Below are 17,602 nucleotides of genomic sequence, written 5' to 3'. Positions count from 1 at the left end.
TAAAGTTTAAACATTATTCTTTAGAAAAACGCCTCCGAAGTGTTGAGTTTATGAATATTTACACTTACAATATATACTTTGTTAAATGTATATACTTTGTTAAATGTGTGTTTAAAATAATACATTTCATAACTGTAAAGACAAACACGCCGCATTGCATGATTTTATAAATACCGAGGTCCATATAAGTATTTTCCAGGGCATGCACCCCAGGAAAAAAAGCTTCTTATTTCCCTGCTCTACATATATGAATTTTAATACATCAGAAAACCAAAGAATCAAATACCTATAGATTTCAAACCATGTCAGTATGCAGAAGACTTGTGTTGGTCATTAGGAATACATTGTAATAATTATTTTACCATCCTGGGCACACTGCTGCACACTTTCTCTTCTTTTGTTATTTATTTAACTTTAATGACTTCAACAGGTACTGTTTATTAGGCTTTTAGACTGAATGCAATAAAATGTTCAAGCCAAAATATGAACATTTAAACTCCGTGCACGCGCGCTACGGGTGGATGAAGCGTTGTACCGCGCACGTGATGCATCGCGTTTTCAAGTTCAAGCTTAGCAGAAGTCCAGTGCAACACAGGGATCATTATACAGTTAAAAACATATCTTCAAGAATTAAAGGGTGGCGTTGAATGTTGTTAATAAACATGCTGAATAACGGAAAGTGAATTACTGGAGGGAGAGAAAGCAGCGCATTAAATTTGGACACCCAAGTGCTCAGCGGCATTAATGTTTCTTGTCCTGTCACCTTGACAGTCACTACGGTTTCATATTTCTCGTCAATAAACTGCTGTATAATAGTCAGCGTTTGATTACTTACATATCTCTTGCACTTCCACTAACTGCGCATCTGACCTCTGTGTTGCACCTCTGTCTGCCTGGTTTGATTTTATTGGTCATCTCGGTTTCATTTTGACTTTATCTTACTTAATAGACCCTTTAACTGTTTGTACACCATGATGACATGTCACCGTATGCGTGCGCATTTAGGCAACGGAGGTATGGCAAGAATCAGCAGTGAAGCAACCTACCCATTACACAAAAAATGCACACGGCCGCGCCGCTCTCAGTGTGTCTGCATCTATGAAAAAAATGTGCACCACCTGCATGCAGAGAGCACGCGCGCTGCCTGCACGACATCCAATCACTGCAGTCCCACGTTGGTTTGGATGTTGGGACCGTACCAGTACAGCTCAGCAGTGGTGTAGTCTACTAGGAATTGTAAAGGATTTCCATATACCCGCTAAAAATAGCGTGAGGATGCGTAACAGCATGGTTTTGTGACATTTCAAACTTTTAGTAATAGTGAAGCACTGACCATTAGCATGCTACACTTGCTACTTTAGCGGGTTGAAATGCATATACATATTAGGCTATATATTTGGTGTTTTTGACTTTCTGCCGAACTGCGCGATCCGATCGGCATATGAAATCACTATAGCGGCGCGAAAGTGACTGGGGAGCAGAGTGGTGTGGCGCTACAAAAACCCACAGGCGAGTGACAGCAAAGTACCGCGAGAGCGATTCAAAGCGGATTTATCCACGTGATAACTGGAATCGCTCTCGCGGTACTTTGACATCACCAAGAGATCTATACAGTGGTGTAGTCTACGTGATATGCAGGACTACGCTGTATACCCACTAGAAATTGTCAAGGATTTCCGTATACCCACTAAAAATAGCGCGAACAGCATGGTTTTGTGACATTTTTAAACTTTTAGTCATAATATACATGTGAAGCACTGACCATTAGCATGCTACACTTGCTACTTTAGCGGGTTGGTTGAAATACATAATAGGCTATATACTTCCTGTCGAACTGCGCGATCCGATCGGCGTATTAATTTCTATGAAATCAAATTACTATAGTGACGCGAAAGTGACTGGGGAGCAGACTGGTGTTGCGCCACAAGCGAGTGATAGCAAAGTACCGCGAGAGAGACTCCAGTTATCACATGGAGAAATCTGCTTTAAATCGCTCTCGCGGTACTTTGACATCACCAAGAGGTCTGCTTTACGCCAAATGAAGTCGAACCTGCAGTGTAGCTGCTCACGCGACACTGTAAACAAACAGTCCATGTGGAGAAGTGAACAAGTGAAGCAGTGCTGCAACATAAAATCCATAGAGTTTACAACGCACATGTGAGTAAACAACATTTAAATCATCAGTCCAGTTATTACTTTTTCTGGAGGTAAGGCTCAAAATGCAATAAAATAAGCCTGTGATTATATCCTGATGGTTTTTAGCTGCCTTCAGTTGCTCTGCATGTTTGCTTGTGCTTCACAGTGTTAAACTTCCCTTCTATGTGTTACTTTATATATCTACGTTCAAGATGTATATGCATACTTGTCAAGTTTTGGATTTGAAAATAAGGGAAATTTTCCGGCGCCCACCGCGAACAGTCCCACCACCAACCCAAACAAGCTCCAGTATTCCTTACATTTTAAGACTGGTGAGGGCCGGATAATATTTTTTAAACCTTAGTGCTGATAATTGTGTTAAAATTAACTAAACAAACTAATTCATTAGCAAGAAAACTAGTGAAACACACAGCTCTGTGAAAACTACATTTCTTAAGTCACACTCATACTGTACATACTATACACACAAATTTGCATCTGTACAAAACCCACTGGCATTAGTTTGAAAAGCCTTATTTTAACTTCTTTTGCATTATACCTTAATGCCAAAATTATTTATAAACCATTCACGTTTCTTTGTAATGAGAACAGTCATTTAGAAAATGAAAATGCTAGATGGGGCAGTGGCCCAAACCAAAAAGGGCACTACAGGGGGTGGTACTATTAGTATGGTTTTAATAAAGTATTATAAATAAATGATGTGTTACTATATTACTAGCATCAATTTAGACAAGTGATTACAAGTGATTATAATGGGAAAATATAATAACAAGAATTAAAGTGTGACAATAGATATTCAATATGATTTACCTGCTGGCTTGATGGAGCTTTGAATTAATGTTTGCAATGTTGAACTGCCTTTAGCAGCCTCTCTTTCCGTTCTCTGTCTTTATTTTGTGAAGCCATTGGTGTTTTTGGTATTTTTTGTCTACAAAGTGTGCCAACAACAGCAAATGTAGTGTTTATGTTAACTTAGATCTGACCGGGAACATTTAATGCATTGTAACGATAATAATCTGGATATTTTGTTGCTGTTTGCTTGCTAACTTGTTAGCACTTTTAGAACACCGACAGCAAATCATTAACCAAAGAAATACATAAACAAACTTCCAAATTAGTAATTCTGCGGTTTAACAACTCATATATTATGTAATAAATCTACCTGTTAATGCAACAAACTTCAGACAGAAACTGTCGTCTTCGCTCTCCAGGCAGAGAGTGCACACAGAGATGCTGCGGAGCGGGTGGGAAAACACGAAGTGGATTAGCGGAATTAGTGGATCTTTAGCGATCTGGGATTGGGAATGTTTTTTTATTACTCCGCCCGGGCATTATTATTTTTGTAATAACGCAGGTTAAAATACGGGAGATTTACGGGAAAATACTAATACGGGAGGACGGCGGGAAAGAAGGGTAAAATACGGGACTTTCCCGGCCAAAACGGGATACTTGACAGGTATGTGTATATGATCTTAAACTTCTGTGAGGAAATTCATGTCTGCGTTGGAGTTCAGTTCAGACTTGCAAATATTAGGCTAGATGGTCTTGTAATAATAATTAAGTATAAGCCTATTTTCAGTTTTAGACAATGCTTATATTATATGCAAAAGTAAGCTTTTATATCAATGAGTATGCAAATAAGAGTTAATTCATGGTCATCTTAAATGTGTATTAATTAAAAACATTTACACCATTAAATAACACATGGTAATGTTATTTATAGTTGTCAGATAATAGCTATTGAAGGAGTGGATATTGTTTTCACCTTCAATGCATGTGTTTGCCACGAATTGAAGATTGTAAACAGTTAATTTAATTTTAATTAACAGTTAAGTAACTTTTGTCCCTGAGTTAGATGTTGATTAACACTAAACCAGTCTAAAAATCAATCCAGTTTCCCCAGCTGTAAACCCATTGGCTGTTAAAGTCTTTTTTTTCTTGTAATAAACTGACATGTTGATAACACATTCAGTTTATGTGTTCATGAGTACACTTTCAGAATGCTTTTAGTTACATGAAGATCCATACTGTATGCATCTGTGAGTGTTGTGGTGCTTATGAGGTGTCGCGCTGGGACGAGTGAGCATAAGGATGAGAGGGAAACATCACAGTATACTCACTACAAAAATCTAGACTACACCACTGATCTATACCACTGCAGCTAAGTCACTACATTGACATGGCAGAAGGACAGAATGCCATTTTGTTCTGGGCACTCTTCCTTCACTCTTTCAAGTAGCCTTGGCAGTGCCTGCTTCTAGTGCTACAGTGGAGCGAGTTTTCAGCCATGGTGGCATCATGGCATATTTGATCTTTTGAAAATGCAATGCAGTATAGGGGCCTCCCTCCACCTGTCCACAGCATGCATTTTATTTCTGTGGTAAGAGGACTTGACATGACTCGAAACTAAAATGGTAGGACTTTGGACTCGACTTGAGACTTGTTGGCTTTGACTTTTGACTCGACTTGGGACTTGCCTCATCTTTGACTCGACTTGACTCGGGATGCGAGGGCAAAGACTTACTTGTGACTTGCATAAAAATGACTTTGTCCCACCTCTGCTTATAGACAGCACATGCCGATTGGTCTGCGCGGTGCAGCAAGAAGCCACACAAGCGCTGAGCGTTGAGTCAAATTATAAGACGAGCATAAGAAAATGACAGAGGTCTGGTCAGGGACTAGAAGAAAATTAAAGACTAGAAATAGATATTTGGTTTAAAATGTACATATTTTATTTGATGTATACGCCTTAATAATATAAGTATTTAATTTACAGATTATTTTAATCAATATATTTGATAATGTCAGAATTATATATTTAAGTTTTTAAACCTGTAATAATTGCTTTCTTCAAATTGATATTATTTGTATTTAACATCAACTTAAAAAAATGTACGTTTTACGCCTAACTTGAACTATGATTTACTTACTATTTTTCCATTGATATTATTTGAGTAAATGTAGGCAAAAAAATTAAATAATAAGTAGAACAAATGTTAATTTTAAAAAATCCCATATAGCCAACGGGTTTTAATCAGCAACAGAGAAACTGCGCCTTTTGCCGTTGACAAACACCTCAGAAACTCCTCGAATTGAATATTTGCACTTACAACATGATTTTATTTACTTACTACAAAATATAACACATTATACAAATTTATTCAACATCATTGCACACTTTATATCGAGTTTCATACCATGTAAAGGAAAACATGATAATATAAAAAGTACAGTAATGCAGAAAAGCGCATTACAACCATGTTCAGGCTATTAAAAACGTTCAGATGCAAAAATGAACTAAATGTACAAATAGATAAACTAGTTAATGATATTGCGCAAATGCTCTCGGTTTCTTCAAAGGTCTTCGCGAATTATTTTGTTATAAGACTCCGTTATCATCACGTCTCTTCTACTGTAAGTGTACACAAAAAAAAGACGAATGATCCGCGTTTAAGTCAGATTTTTATGAAGAATATTTGACTGTTTATGTAACTGGCAAAAGAAAACTTTGTGTCAAAAAGCTTGCATGTGACATCAAAGTACTGCCAAAGAACCGAGAATCCCTGTCATGTTACTTCAATATCATATAGTATGCTTAAAGCATAAAGTCGAGCACACATTGTCGTCAGTATGCCCTACTTGAAACACGACTGCCCTCTACAGGTTTTTTATTTCCTGCGTCCCCCACCGAATCCCCCTTCTGCGGGATCTCGCAGAATTTCGGAAGTGCTCGCGGCTTTCTGCTTTCAGAGACGCGCATTTTTAAAGGCCACATCTGTATGTATGAATATAAATGTCACGATACGTCTTAACAAAAAGAGAACCCAAACGCAGACACAACTGAAATACTAAACTGGAGGTTTATCGAACACAAAAACCCACGTGGGGGTAAAACAGGTAAATAAACACGGAACAGGAACAAAGCACTGGAACACAGAAACAGAAGTCAGAAACACGGATAACATGAAACTCTGACCTAAGACAATGAACGCGCACACGACAGACAACCAGAGGGCATTATAAAGACACGACATCAATGGGGAACAGGTGAACATAATTAATTACGTAAGACACGAGTACATAAGGGAGTAGGGTGAAAGTGACAAGACACTGGTAACACGTGACACAAATACATAATATGAAAACACGTGTTCCCACACAGAACACAATGCTGTCATAATCTTGCCCTCTGAAATAAGACCTGAATCTACACCAAGGTCTGGCAAGACCATGACAGCGACAAGACACTGGGAACACGTGGAAGCCACACATATAATATGACTCCACATGTCCCCCACACAGAACATAGTACAGTCATGGTCTTGCCAGATACACTCAAACCTGAGTCTAGTACCAAAGATCTGGCAAGCCCATGACAGTACCCCCATCTTTAATGACGGATACTAGATGTCACAAAACAAAACATTAAACACGAGGAACGAGAGACTGAACAACAGAAGACAACCATGACAAAATTACAATAAATAACAATGGTAAACAAACATAAGTGACAAACGGGTTGGTGTGATTTAACAGAAATAACAAATAAGGGAGGGGCAGTGGGGCAACAGCAGGATGGGAATAATGTCCGGGATGAAAACAATGAGTCCCAAAACTCTGCTGAAACACAGAGGGGTGACGTGGTCCGGGTTGCGCAGTTGGCTGCGCCGGCGGGTGACGTGTCTCCGTAGTGTCAGCGACTCCGAAGCACCCTTCGTCTTCCTCCTCCTCCTTCTGGAGCCCGGTAACGCGGAAGGAATCTCTGGAGCGGGCGTGGTCTCCAGCACCGGCGGGACGGGAGTCGACCTCCCTAGCCTGATCGCCCCGGTCCTAAGGCCTCTCGGGTTGGATGTGGGTGAACTGGATACGACCGTCTCGGCCGATCTCTGTGGTTGCTGTCGGCGGTCGAGACGGTCAACCAAGTCCCAATACGGCAAGTGAAGAAGTTCCCCTCGCTCCCAAATTGGCGGAGGGTCGTTCATCCCGGACACCAGGTAAGCACTGGCAAGAACCTCCGGGTAACACCCCTTACTCCAGGTAGGCTCGGTGGGCTCTATTTTTCGGTCGTTTCAATTTTACACTCTCTTACAGGCCGGGTTCCAAAAACATCAAACCCGATGCTTTATGCCGTCTTTTTGAGCGTTCCGATCGTGCTGCCACTCCCGAGCACATTTTACCAGAGACCATCATTATCTCTGCGCTCAGATGGGAGGTCGAATCGAAGGTTGTGACAGCCTTAGAAGGGGTAACTCCCCCGGCTAGTTGCCCGCCGAACCGGCTATTTGTGCCGGAGAAGTTATGGTCAGACGTTCTCCTATGGGGTCATTGCTCCAGTGTTGCTTGTCACCCAGGGGTTAGTAGAACTAGGTTCCTAGTCAAGCAACGATTTTGGTGGCCTGGTATGGCTCGTGACACCCACGATTTCATCTTGGCTTGTTCGGTTTGCGCCACTGGTAAGACTTCCAATCGACCTCCGGATGGGTTACCTTCAGGCCAAGGAAACAGCGGTAGCTGTCATTGATCACGTCTTCCGAATACATGGCCTCCCGACAGACGTGGTCTCTGACAGAGGTCCCCAATTCGTGTCCAAATTTTGGCGTGAGTTTTGCAAATTGCTAGGAGCGACTGTTAGTCTTTCCTCTGGGTTCCATCCCCAAAGCAATGGTCAAACCGAACGAGCCGTCGAGGATGTCGAAAGGGTGTTGCGATGTTAGGTCTCCAAGAATCCTTCGTCCTGGAGCCAACAACTCTCAATTGTGGAGTACGTGCACAATTCATTGCCTGTGTCATCTACGGGCATGTCTCCATTTAAGTGTAGTTTAGGTTACCAACCACCTAATTTTTCCAGTCTGGAATCCGAGGTTTCGGTCCCCTCCTCACACGCTCTAGTCCAGAGGTGTCACCTCGTAGAGCCCTGCTCCAGGTGAGGTCGCGAACCAAGGCTAAGGCCGATCGCCACCGGTCAAGGCCACCCGTCTACGTTGTCGGTCAGAAAGTGTGGCTTTCTACCCATAACATTCCGCTGCGTTCCTTTTCGAATAAGCTTGCTCCCAAATGTATTGGCCCGTTTGCTGTTACCAAGATCATTAATCCGGTAACAGTGCGTCTTAACCTCCCTCCGGCGTACAGGAGGGTTCATCCTGTGTTCCACGTTTCCAAAATTAAACCGGTGATTTTTTCCCGTCTTAATCCGCCTGCCCCGGTTCCCGCCTCGTCTCATTAATATTTTGGGGATTTCCACCTGGATTTGGCCTACCCAATTTCAAAAGCTTCTCATACCCACAAGCAGAGGTGCACATACAAAAGTTTGGTATCATTTTACAGGAAACCCTTTGAAATTACATAAAACACTGTTAAAAGTGCTCAACGTGGTTGTATGTGTTGTCAGTCCTCTAATAAACACAAAAATAAATAGGCGCTTTTTGATGTTTTTTTTCTAAAATCTGTATTTAAAAGTGTATAACTCTGGCCCTGAGTGGTAACGAAACCTGCAGACAGTTTTGTTTGATTCCAGCAATTGCTAGCTTACAGAGGAAAAAGGAATTTTTTCTCTATCATAATAAATGCAAAAGTTATTTTACTCCAACTGATGGGAGGAATAATACGCTTTTTGTATACAATTTCTGCCTAAAAACATTTGAAGTGCTCCCATAACCACATACAGTGGAATAAATGCAATATCTTTATATCATTTTGCAGAAAACCCTTTGAAGTTACATAAATTTTGTTATTTATTTTGTTATTTATGTTGTTTTTCATATGATGAAACACCAAATTTTCTTTTTAAATGTTGTAAATACTGTCTTTGATAGTGTATAACTCTGGTTCTGGGTGCTCTAGCAGACTGCAGACAGTTCTGGTTGTTACCAGCAGCAGACAGTAAACACCCAAAAAAAGAATGAACACTTTAGCATGTTGCATTCAAAAGTTATTCTTATTTTACTGAAGGGTGCGAAGATACATTTTTCATATAAATATTAATTTTTTGTTTTGCACAAATAATAAATAGCAAGGGATTAATTATGCACACAACCAAAGAAAATGCTGTGAATGGACTCATTTTTTAGAGTAGGACCTAAAATTAAAGATGGTGTATCATTTGTGGCTATATGTGCTATCTGAGGCAGTCCACACTCAAGTTTCCCATATGTTTACAAAAGACCATTTTTTACCTTATTACTCATTCAACGATTGTTGGATATGTGTTAATAATAGAGCAAAAATAATGATGGGTAACACTTTATTTTGATGGTCCCCCTATAGATAGTCTGTTGGCTATCAGTTACTTTTCAACTAACTATCTAGTTACTCTCATCAGTATAGTATCTGTAGATGGTCTATTACATGTTTCTGTAACAATCATTAAACTGTCTGTAACATGTAAACGGCTAATAAACATTTTGTCAGGAAACTGTTAGTAATGTGCTGTCAATTAAAGATGAACATGTTCAACAGCGTATTAGCAGACACGCAACAAATCTTCAGTAACTTTTCAGTAATTCAAGTACAGCAAAGAGAATTTTTGTCAATATTTAGTTAATATTCAATGTATCAACAGACTTTCAGTAAGCATTCAGTTGACTATAAGTAGCAAATCATCATTATTTTAAATTAACTTTAGGCATACTAACCAATGTATCAACAGACTTTCAGTAAGCATTCAGTTGACTATAAGTAGCAAATCATCATATTTTAAATTAACTTTAGGCATATCAGGCTGCTAAAACTCCATCTTTTGCAAGTATTTTCAGAAATGCGTTACTTACTGTTTGTTACATATAAATTACAATTCAGTAGAGAGTCATTTTACTTGGAGGTAAATTCATCTTTTCATCTCTTGCCACATTAGGCCCATCAAAATGAAGTGAAAATCTTAGGGATGCTGTTGAATGACTCTTACATCAGACAACATGGCTACTAGTCAGGGGATTTTCAGCAGACTGTCAATAGACAGTAAACATCATCACTACTAAATATCTGTTATTAGACAAGAAAAATAACAGCAAAACAGAACAAGTACATAGATGCTGAACGAGGAAAATATGCAGACTCATTTGTTTGTCCAATCAACTCCTTTTAATGACCTTTCACTTTTTTACACTGATGTATGTGCATCTGTAGTAAATCAAAATGTATGTAAAAACATGAAAATATTGTACAAGTCAAAACAACAGTTAGAGAAACACAAATTCAAACAAAAAAGAAAATAGAAAAAGTCAGTGATAAAACTGAGTAATATCATGCAAAAGCCTCCCAAGAATTCCCTGTCTATGTCTCCTGCCTAACCAATAAGTCCATTCTATATATATCAGATGGTTTTTGAGAGACTTCTCTGACCGATTTGCACGCAACCTCCACACTTCCCTTTTGAAGTTTGTCCATGCCCTTTCAATGTTTTGTGTATGTACCCCTGTCAATGGGTTTACAAAATTAATGCTGTGGTTCACTGTGTGGTGTTGATATCCTCTCTCTGGAAGACTTGAGTATGCACGCCATTCATCACTATGAATAATGCTGCCTCGTTTTACATGTTTCTCAATGATTGGTAAGAGGGTTGTCTTGTCCCGTTTGTCCACCAACCGCAGTACTGGTTTTCGGGAGGGCAAAATCTCAACCATTCCGAATACCCAGCTTTTTCTTCTCCATGCACCCCCCAAACGCCCTCTCCCATACTGAAAAAGAATAAAATAAATGTCAAACACTATTTTTTTTAGAAATCAGACGCAATAGCCTCAAATAATTCTCAAGACTTTTACTTCTGTGATAATTCAGATATTTGGTGCACAACAAGTACTGTATAGGGGTGAATAATGACCAAAATCTTATCAAAATATGTGCCATTTTATTTATTGATAATGATATCATGATATACTTATTTTTTTCTTTAAATGGGTTTATTTTTGATACCATAGAATGTCCATATCACAAAAAACTAATAGAAACCTAAAAAGACAAACTCAAGCTCACCCAAGATAAGTTAACAGTCAGTGATGAAATAAACTTTTACAAGCATTAAGATAAAAACTATAATAAACACAAAGAAGTGCTTCATTGTAAACTAATAATAAACAAGTCAAGTGCATAGTCTTCACTGAATAAATGGTACAATATGTATTTTTAATACATTGCATTTTAACTGGATGAAGAAAACACATTTTACAAGCACATATTTGGTATTTTAAGAGTTTGATTACGTGAACGGTGTCATTTTTGTCTGTAGAGTTTAGAGAGACAAAAGGTTGACCTCTGGGTCCACTCAACCCTCTATTTTTTATAGTGTCTCAGTCTACATTTCATTTGAATTTGGTCTTTTAGAAGGCCAAACAAATAATAAAATTAGGGATGCACGATATATCGACCGTCATATCGTTATCGGCCGATAACTGCTTATTTTTAATATTATCGGTTATCGGTCTGATAGCAAAATCAGGCCGATAAATGAAAGCCGATAAATTATGGATTATTTTGGTTTGTTGAACCACTTCACTTGCTCATTGCTGGCCATGTGGAGTTTTGATTGGTGCTTTCTGTGACATAGCACGAAGATGACACGTGTTGCGGGCTTAAGAAGAGTATGCTAGTCTAGCACAAAGACAAGTTTTTTATTGTGAAAATAATATGAATATTTATCGGCCTATATATATATATATATCGTTTATCGGCCCCCAAATTTAAAGAGTTATCGGTTATCGGTATCAGAAAAAATTTCCATATCGGTGCATCCCTAAATAAAATTAAAAATAATTAAATAAAATAATTATCCAATTAAGCCAAAACTTATCTCGAAACTGTTTTGCCTCTATTACTGCCTAAAAAGTGGACCATGCAACTGCATAGCTAGTTAGCCAGCTAGTCCCGATGAAAAATTAAACTTAAAACATATTTTTTCTATTGTTTTGTCCCAGTATCTAATATACTGTACACAATGACAGTTTGGAAAGTCTGCGCGTTGAAGTGATTACAGTAATGTGATATCTAGCCCCTTAATGTGAATTTAGCAGATGAACCCTGCCAAAAATTCAGATTTTATCCCCGGAACATGGAAAAAAACCCTCCAGATGTGATTGGGTTAGTTTGTGGCTAGTTTTGAGTTGTATTTAGTTGTCTCATATTTACGTATGTCGACTGCATTGTTATGGCTTAAAACGCTTGTTTAAAGTTTTTGTGACCATACATGCAGCAGAGCAAGGGATGCAACGATTACAGATTTTGTTGGTGTGATTATATTAATTAATTCATTAATTCCACAACATTCATGTATACAATCACAAACACACCTTTGAACAATTGTGAAATATATATTTTTTTCAGGTTTTTTTACATTTCTCTTGGAGTAGAGAACTTTTAATTTTGGCCTGAGAAAATGTCTCTTACTTTGGTTTGTTTTTTTAAGTGAAAATTATAAGAACCACTCAAAACTAATAATAAAACAGGGTCTGTTTTGGAAACAGCACTGTGTTGGTTTGTGGATCAGGAGTAGGCATGAGGCGGTTCCGGTTTCAAGGTATACCGGGGTTTTAAACAGTCAATGTTCTGTGTTCTAAAATGTTCTGTGATATCGTTTCCAAGGTATGAGTTGTGTTTTACAAAATTCATTAAATCCTTAAAGCATAACTAAACCCCTGGTCAGAGCCTGACTCCACCCACTGGCAATATTTGAAAAATGCAAGAAAAGTGGGCAGATCCCAACGGAGATAGAGGGGACGAACTAAGCTTGTACCAAGTGTGTGGTGAGATCGTAACAAGGGCGTGGTGAGCTTGAACCTGCTTACATCACGAGTTATTTTTTGGACTCAACATCCAATAGGAAAATTCAACTGCAGTAGCCACTGTTCAACCTGAAGCACAGACGTTTTTACACCATATATTGTAGTATTGAAACACTTAATATCCAAATGTCAAAAAACTTACTAAAATCAATGAACAGCACTAATAACGCCCCATTCTTACAAATCATTAACTAAAACAAGTTGGTTTAGGGTTTAGTTACTCTTTAAGTCATGTTACAGTAATTGATTTAATGTTTACATTTAATATCAAGGCTCCAGACTAACTTTTTCACAAGGAGCACAGTGACCGTCGTCAAATCACCGGAAGAAAAATGCACGACAACATAATTCTGAATGTTCGAAATGGGGGAGGGGTTTGAGAGTTTGATTGACAGCTGCACAGGATGAGTTAACGTTAGCCTGCTTTGCTCGTGTTCATAATAACAACAACATGATAATAACTTTCTACGTAGTATGTTTACACAGAAATAGCAACAACTAAGCCAAATTATGTTTTAGATATTTTGACCATTTTACATTACCTGAGTCCGCGGAAAAACTGGCCTGAAAACAGTACTCGAAATCTTCCTTACGAAAATGCTGGCTGCATATTCAAATTTTCGAGTAATCTGTTGTGTCAACTGAGGGTCGCATTGATGTAAACAATAAAAACTCCCGGTGGCCTGAATTTGTTGTCCTTACATCCACATACTACACAGGTTCTAGTCTTCTTTTATCTAGAGTTTTGGTAATTTCCTTTTGGTGATGTATTACAGAGACAGTAAAAGCGGAGTTACTCTATGGTGAGGTTCGTCTACCGGCTAACTTCAAGTTGACTTGAGTTGATCTGAGAGCTGGTTGAGCGGTAAAAGTTATTAGGCTTGTTTAACTTCATGTGGCGCCACAAGAATCGACAGCTGGATGATGTCAAAGTACCGCAAGTCTCACGGAACTTGGATGTCATCTGGCTGTCGGTTCTTGCGGCACCGCATGAGGTCGAACAAACCTGAAGACTGCATCGATCAGCGGTTAGAGGGTAGAGCTAATGATTCAGTTTCGTGCAGTGCATTCTGGTTAATTGAGTCCATCAAAGACCGTTACGAAAATTCAGCTGCAACACACTAATCTAATAATCAAAATTGTGCAAATTTCTTTTTTTCCCATGTAAAATCAAATGGACATAAATTACCCATGATAACAAGCTAAAATGTCTAGGGTTCAATTCCGCTTTAAGGTTATCATACCGCCAGGATCTCATACCGGCCTAGGCAGGAGGTTTTGTTTGTAGTGATGCATGGACTGATTGGAGTGTGGCTCTGTTTCACACATGCATGCACACACAAACAAGATGCACAAACCAACAACAGACGCACTTCCTATTTCACAGGGCCTTGTCATACAATGCACCAACGAGCCTGCATCAGACAAGCACACAAACACAACCGCGCCACTTGGTGGTTTATGAATCTGGTGTGTGTGCATGAAACAGAAACACACGGTTGTTACAAAGCCTTTACAATTAGTAAACATGACATTTTAAAGCGTAGTTAAAAGTAAAACCGGTTAATCGCTGCATCCCTAAGCAGAGCAACATCATGCCAGCGAGAAACCAAGTTAGGGTGCACTCAACACTATGCAAACCAAAACGCACCCCGGCACGTTTGACCCTCAAAGCCTGGTTCGTTTGACTAGTGTGATCGCTCTGTACCGCGCACAGGCACAGTTTGGTTAAATCACGCCCTGGCCGGCTTGCAGAGGTGGGCTGGAGTGCGATGGGCTAAAGCGCGGTTCAAAAGGAGAGCAGTCACTTGCACGACCACTCAACTTCATGATGCGTGCAGCAGGTTTATGTGAATGTATGAGCTACACACGTGACAGACCAACTAAGCAATATGATAGACGTGAGAGGGCTGCATGTCATCGCGCACCAAACAACTCTAGATAAAAAACACAGACTTAACATTATGATGGGTTCCAGTGTTAAGAGAGCGCTTTACTTCCTGCTTTGTTCAAAACAATCGCATCGTAATGACGAAAGCGCACCCAGGCTCGGATCAATAAAAGTACAGTGTGAGTGTGTGCTTCTGGAGGAGTACACTCGCACTTGTGTACAGTTTGGTTTGGATAGTGTGAGTGGGGCCTTAGAGACCATAGTCCAAAATCCATCTGACAAATGATCACCGGTAAATTGCCCATCCCTAAGTAGTTCACCTGCTTTCTCTGGCACAGGCAAATTGATGTCATTTAAAAACAAGTATTTTCTGGGTATTTAAATCAAGATTGTGATCTTCTTATGGTTAATCCTGTAGCTCTACCAAATGTTATTGTCTTATAAAAAGTGTCTATTTACAAACAATGCAAAAATGTGTTTCTTATATCAACACATCCACATTAGAAGAAAATAGATGTTTTCTGAATTCAAAACTTACTTTTCGTCTGTGGCGAAACTTGCTTTCATCAATGTGTACACATACATTGAGCCCACCAACTTTTTGCCCTCTTTTTTTCCTGAACCTTCGCATACTTCTCACACATACACTGCGCAATTTCATGGACATCTTGGACAGAGTTGCACTACTCTTTGAGATGTTATCTTGGATCATATCCACCTGTCTCAAATGAAGACCCTGTGAAAATCTAAACATAATGCAATGCAATATTATTGTACAAGGGCAGAATCAAAAATGTAATGTTCAGACAGTGATGGATAAAAACGCACTAGAGATAACAGACAATATAAACTTACCTGTGTATATACTTCATCCAACTAAAAAGGCTTGCATGGGATTTGGAAAAAATTGAGTTGATCCTAATGCTTTTTCTCTTTCGTCCGCATGACTTTTTGCACTGCCTGCAATTGAACAGTTTTTATATGAAGTATATTAGAGTCAGGGTAGCTTTATTGTCAACACTATAGACCCCTTCAAGGTTTGTAAACATTGAATGACTATCGGGTGCGCGCACAGCATGGGGCCAAACTGTTCATACAATCGAGGCTTTAAAATTTAATCTAACAGGGCTGAAAAATGATGACTTACCTCAAATGAAGTGAGCACTACAATCACAAGCCTCTTTGATATTTGTATTGTTCCAGTCTGCACGTTAATAGCTTGCAGCCGCAGATGTTGTATTTTTTTGTTTTTAAGATTCTGCATGAATCGCGAAAACTTAACGGAAGACCTGGCGCGATTTTCAGAGCCCACGACGTAAGTAGGCATTTTTACGATACCGAATAACACGCAACTCAATCTGCTGTAATTACTTTTCTGACCCCGACATGCGCAGTGAGAACCGCCTGTGACGTGAACTGTGAAGAGGTCTATACAACCTGTACACAGCGAAACGAAACAGTGTTCCCCTAAGGCCATGTTTACATTAATGCATTCATGTTTTAAAACGCATTACTTATTGACACGGCGCGTTTTTCCACCAAAGTTCAAATTTTTCATGCTTAGAATAGACCCTTTTACTGTTTGTACACAATGACGACATGGCAACTTATGCGCGTGCAGTTTGGCAACAGAAGTATGGCAAGAATCAGCAGTGAAACAACACAGACAGAGAAAGTTATTTTAAAAAGTTGACTTTATCAACTTTTTCAACACAGCTACCAGATCCGTGTACTATAGACCCCTTCACGGTTCACGTCACAGGCAGTTCCCACTGCGCATGTCGGGGTCAGAAAAGTCATTACAGCAGATTGAGTTGCGTATTATTCGGTATTGTCAAAAATGCCTACTTACGTCGTGGGCTGTGAAAATCGCACCAGGTCTTCCGTTAAGTTTTCGCGATTCATGCAGAATCTCAAAAACAAAAAAATACAACATCTGCATCTGCAAGCAATTAACGTGCAGACTGGGACAATGCAAATATCAAAGAGGCTTGTGTTTGTAGTGCTCACTTCATTTGAGGCAAGTCATCATTTTTCAGCCCTGTTAGATTAAATTATAAAGCCTAAATGGTATGAACAGTTTGACCCCATGCTGCGCGCACACCCGATCGTCATTCAATGTTCACAAACCTTGAAGGGGTCTATATTACCTATGCCTACAGTAAGTTATACCTACCACATAATATTACAATAGGTACACGGTAGTTATAAAATACCTCCAGTATAAATACTTTGTTCACAATATTGTTCATATTGTTAAACGTGAGTTTAACTGGTTACTTTCCACCCCTGCCAATTAGCTAAATGAATGAATTACTAAAGGAATGAACAAAGAAAATCTCATACTTACCAGATGTAACCATCTTTACAAGAAGAGATCACCATTTTCATGCGTTTCTTGCATCGCATGCATTTCGTTTTTCCTTTGAGTAATCTTTTTCTTTGCATCCACCTTATTAGTTTCAGACGTGACTTGCTCGTTTCACTAACATAAACTTTATCAATGAGTCCTCTCAATAACCTACTCATCATTACGTGTTAAAATGTAAAAGTATATACATTTATACCTTTAACTAATTTTAGTTTCTAAGCTTAATTTATTTAGCGTACTGTCTCTCTGTTGTTGACGCGCTTTCTGTTTACGCAGTACACGTCAGGCGCGAACGGACAAATCCGGAAATGGGCGGGGCGGCCCAGTTATTTTTGGATTTTTTTATAAAATAATAAACATTATACTTTTTGATTTACCTACTTTAATTGCTAATCAATTATAAGGTTTATGTCT

General features: G+C 39.1%; 1 long non-coding RNA gene across 1 annotated transcript; it reads right to left on the bottom strand.

Annotated features, from left to right (window-relative positions):
* Positions 1–9,976: 9,976 nt before the first annotated feature.
* LOC135718299 (uncharacterized) lies at positions 9,977–17,431 on the bottom strand. Its single transcript, XR_010520720.2, has 4 exons — positions 17,168–17,431; positions 15,673–15,777; positions 15,356–15,563; positions 9,977–10,829 (listed from the first exon to the last, which is right to left on the bottom strand). It is a non-coding gene; the product is annotated as an uncharacterized lncRNA (long non-coding RNA).
* Between the last annotated feature and the right edge of the window lie 171 nt (positions 17,432–17,602).

The sequence above is a fragment of the Paramisgurnus dabryanus genome, chromosome 10 (assembly GCF_030506205.2).
Source record: "Paramisgurnus dabryanus chromosome 10, PD_genome_1.1, whole genome shotgun sequence".
Lineage (NCBI taxonomy): Eukaryota > Metazoa > Chordata > Actinopteri > Cypriniformes > Cobitidae > Paramisgurnus > Paramisgurnus dabryanus.
Note: the sequence above shows the minus strand (reverse complement) of the source record. Positions and strands in the feature narration are given on the sequence as shown.